This window comes from Cupressus sempervirens, chromosome 2, assembly GCF_028749045.1.
Source record: "Cupressus sempervirens isolate cs-2001-9-10 chromosome 2, ASM2874904v1, whole genome shotgun sequence".
Lineage (NCBI taxonomy): Eukaryota > Viridiplantae > Streptophyta > Pinopsida > Cupressales > Cupressaceae > Cupressus > Cupressus sempervirens.
Window position 1 is genome coordinate 698,450,148 of NC_143119.1, and position 5,100 is coordinate 698,455,247.

Sequence of the window (5,100 nt, forward strand, 5' to 3'; positions counted from 1 at the left end):
AGTTAACAATAATGGTGTGATGAGCTTCATTTTGTTATGGTTATGTTTACTTTTCAGTTTGATCATATATGCAATTTTGAATATTGTTAATAATATTGATAGTTGGAAAAAAATTGTGGAACACTAATTTACCCCCAACCCCCTCCTGTCCCTCTTTCCCTGCCCCTGACCCTCTCAATATTCCCTATTTCTAAAAATTGGTATCAAAGCACAATTACTCAGAGAAGGCCTAGTAGCTTGAGTAAGATCTCTATGGATATGGATCAGTTATAGAAGAATCTAAAGGAAACTCTTGAGAAACTTGATGTAGTTACAAAGGAAAGAAGCATGAAGATCAAACTTAGAGATGCAAAAGATTTCATTCAAAAGTTAAAGGATCATATTGAATCAACTAAATCCAAGAAGAAAGAGTTGTATGATCAGATCAAGGATAGTGATGTCATTTCTAAACTTAAGAAGGAGAATAAAATTCTAAAGCATGAGCTTGAGATCACTAATCATAAGATGAGTATGATGGAAGATGAAAATAAAAGTCAACCTGATTTGATATTTTAGAATGTAGATCTGAAACCTCAACTTACCAAGGTGACATCTAAGCTTGAGAATACAAAATTATAGTATATAGAACTTGAGAAGTACAACGTTATTTTTAAAGAAGAACTTGCACAAATAAAGCAACATGTTGAAAAGCTATATTCTAGCACTCAGAAGCTAGATGAGTAGATTATGCCACAAAGACTTGTTTAAAACAAGACATGGATTGGATATGTTGAAGGAGAATCATCTAAAGGATCTGAAATTACTAAAGAACAAGATTTACTGAAGCATCAACCTAATCAACAAGAAGGTTTGAACAAAGAAGTACATAAACCACCTGAACAACATGAGGAAGTAAAGAACCAATTTAATTGAAGATACTTTGCATGTAATCATCTTGGACACATGAAGAAGGGTTGGATAGATGAGTATACTAAAACCTTCTTTGGTTATTGTTATAATTTATTTTCTAACATGGGCATAAATCTAAGTAATGTAGGAAACCTAGATATAATAATAATAGAATATAGGAAAGTACCAACCCTGCAGCTTGTAGCAATTGGGAGCAACAAATGTCATAAGAAATGAAGTTGTGTTATAAATGCAAATTTTTGGACATATCGCTAGGGATTGAAAAATATAGACTGGTCAATTTAGATATGAAAACAATGTTATATCATGTCATATTTGTAACAATTTGGGACATATAGCAAGGTTTTGTAGGATGAAAGAATATGAATATGAGATCACAAAATATTAACTTCAGAAGGAATGCAAATTACAGTTTATGGACTCCCACCGAGCGAAGAAAATACTAAAAATCAAATAATTAAACTTGTATCAGCCAAATATGTGAGAGGGGACCATTCACTTGAACAAATAATTGGAGATAGAAGTGTTGGAGTAAAAATAAGAAGCAAAATAAGAGAAGGTACATGTCTAAAAATTGATTTTGAGCCTAGATTAGTTAAAGTTGCATTGGATGATGAATGTTGGATTAATGCTATGAATGACAAGACTGATCAATTTGAGAAGAACAACACATGGAAACTTGTACCAAGACCTGCTGATAAGAATGTGATTGGAACAAAGTGGGTTTTTGGAAACAAGGTGAATGAGAATGGAGAAGTGGTAAGAAACAAGGCTAGATTGGTCTATAAAGGTTATGCCCAAGAAGAAGGAATTGACTATGGTAAGACTCTTGCACCAGTTGCAAGATTGGAAGGTGTAAGAACTCTTTTGGCTTATGCTAGATACAAAAAATTCAAGGAATATCAAATGGATGTTAAATATGTAGTTTTTAATGGAATACTTAAAGAGGAAGTTTACATTAAAAAACTTGAGGGATTTGTTGAACTTGGAAAGAAGAACATGGTTAGCAAATTGAACAAAGCATTATATGGATTGAAACAAAATGTCCCCCTTGATAAGATGTGTGTTTTCGTTTAGAATTCTTACTAGGAAGTTTGAAAATGTTTGAAAAAAAATTCTATCCATTTTGATAAGATATGTGTTTTAGTTTAGGGTTTAGATGTTTCCAAATAATTTTCTTAATTTAATACTAATAAAATTAGAAATATAATTATATTCTAATTCTTAATTTAATTGTTAAATATAAAGATATGTCTTACTAAATATCCTTGTGATGTCTATATAGACAATTCAAAAGAGTTTATGCCATAGTTCATATTATAGATTTTCAAATTGGTATGTAGTCCATAGATTTCATTTAATTAGATATATATGTTGTGTTTATAAATTACAAAACCACCTTCGGTTTTTAATTTAATTGATATATACCAAATATTTGTCTAATCAGTCAAATTTTATTGTCTTCATAAACATCACCATAAATTTTTTTTAAAGAAAAGAAATGAGGAGAATTTTTCCTATTTTCTACATTTAAGTAACATTTGATTTATGAAGAATAATGATAATATAATTGAACAAGTGACTTGTATTTATCATGAGTTATAATAGTTTAATTAAGTATAATAGTTAAGATTAAAATTTAATAGTTACAAGAAAATAAATTAAATTAATTGAATTTATTTTATTTTATTTTTGATTGGCAATGGGAGCCTAGATTAATTATTATTATTGTTTGTTGAGATTAATTATAATTATGTTAAACTTGAGTAGATTCGAACCCAAGACCTCCTTGATGAGAGGCTCACAAGTTACCGTTGTGCTATAAGCTCTTGCCTAAATTAATTGAAGTAATTGTAATGATAATATTTAGCATAATTTAGTTAATGTAAATGATTTTTCTATGGAAACTCTAATTTTTAATTTAGAATTATAATAAAAAGTATCATTCTACTATTTTTTTAAAGTATGTATGATATATTTATTTATTTATTTAAATATTTTAAAGAGAATATTTATTAATTAAAAAAATTAATAATTTATAATATAAATGTAATTTTACAATTATAATTTAATTATAATGTTTAAATTTTTTTAAATACAAAATCATTAAGTTCAGACTCTAATATATTTTTTTGAAATGTTTCATTTATCAAATATCTTATTTTTTTATTTTTATTTTGGTCAATGGGCCCTTAGTCTACCGGTGAAGTTGAGTGGCTCACAAAGAGCCTACTAGGGAACAAGTCTTACTGAGTGCAAGGCTCTGATATCATAAGGGATGAGGTTGGGATCGCACGTGCCCTAGGTGATTTTGACGATGTGGATGCCCCTCAGTCATTGGCTCTAAGTCGAAGAAGTTTTAGGCACGAGTGGGCCCGTATCAGGTCCCTAAAAAGTCTATGTGGTGGCCTTCATTGGTTGGTAGCTTGCAAGCTTTGTGCCTTGCTGGGTTGCCTTGCAAGTTTGAACCCTCCATAAAAATAAAAATAAAATCTAATTTTAAAAAGTCATTAGATATTTTGTTGTTTTTTATATTCTTATATATAGTTCATCCTCAAATATTAGGTAACTATGCTTCTTGAAAATTCATTCACTCCTTTAAGACCCAAAATGTATAAGCCAATCAAGTTTAAGTAAAATAATTTTAATATTTTTAAAATGATAAATATGACATTTAAATATTAGAAAAATAATAACTTACAAATGAAACCGTTTTGATTGGAGTGGCTTTTGTATAGTTTCCATTGTCATTTCATTGGCCTTCGTTGCTACCATTTCCAAATTCTCACCAAGTTTCTTTTCATAGTGGAAGTTTTGGTGTTGGGGTTTTCAAATCTGGTGGTGATTGCCAAACATCGTGTAGACTCTCTAGATCGTATTCGCTAATAATATGAAGTTATCTAAGTGGCGTTCCACTAAGCTCTCCTTGCCTTTACTATAACTATAGAATAGCCCTTTCGAACTAGCCACCTAAGCCGATCTCCAAACCATGGAGCAATAAATTTGTAGCATACGCCTCAATTTTATGTCTTACATACAATTGATTAGGCTTTTTGATATAGGTCGATAACTGCATCTCTCCCACACTAATTTATTTTTCACAAAGATGAGTTCCAAAGGAAGAGTGAGTTTTGTGTGTGTCAATTAAATATAGTGATTTCATTAATACAAGGTTTGATGAGTCCAATTGTTCAAGAATTTCTCCTATGATTATAGTTAAGATATTGTCCTCTCTAGACACCTAAGGTTAGCGTTGTTTTTTCTAGCCTCTTTTTGCTTTTCCTATCTCATTTAATTTTCTTTGTTTGTTCTGATTCTTCATGCCATTTCAAGTAGATTTGGTAGTCAATTTCAATTCAAATAAGTGGTTATACATCTAAAAATGTGACTAGTATGGTTCCACTCTTCTCAAGTGCAATCCCTATTAACAATTTCAATTTAGAAAATATAGATGTTGTATAGATGACACTCTCTAACATTGGTATTCTATATCGGAAAAAAGTATAGAAGTGTTGTAATCCTCTTTTAATTAAAGTTTTGTCTTATATAATACTTATAGTATAATCTACCAAATTTCTTTCAAAGTTCCTATTTTAACCTGTGACTAAGTACATTATTTATAATTTTCAATAAATTTTTTGTTCTTAGTATTATTGTTAACATTAGAATAGCTTTGGTAAAAATTTTGAATCATCCCCTAAAAAGTTGTTTCTCAATCGTCAACATTTATCAAGTTTGATCAAGTTTAATGAGTGAAATAAATTGGAGCTAACATGTATTATTGAAAATAAATGTTGGATGTCTAGAGAATTTGGTTGTAAATAATATGTCAATTATTTTAAACAGAAATGGTGGGTGAATAAAGACGTTGATAGTAACTAATATGCAAATTGCTTGAAAGAAATGGTGGATGTGTGGATTGTAGTTATTTACAATAGAAATATTAGTTTGTGTTTAAATTGTTAAAAATATAAAAATTGACTGTATTCAGTGTACAAATTATTCGAAGTAGTCGGTATGTAGAGAGATTGATTATTTTTAATATATAAACCTCTTAAAATAGAAACAATGGATAGTTTGAGAAATCAGTCATAATTATTGAAATAATTTTTTTGGGTGTGGTGTAAAATTCATTGTAATTAGCATGTAAATTGTTGTAAACAAAAATGGTGAAAGTGTGGAAATATTGAT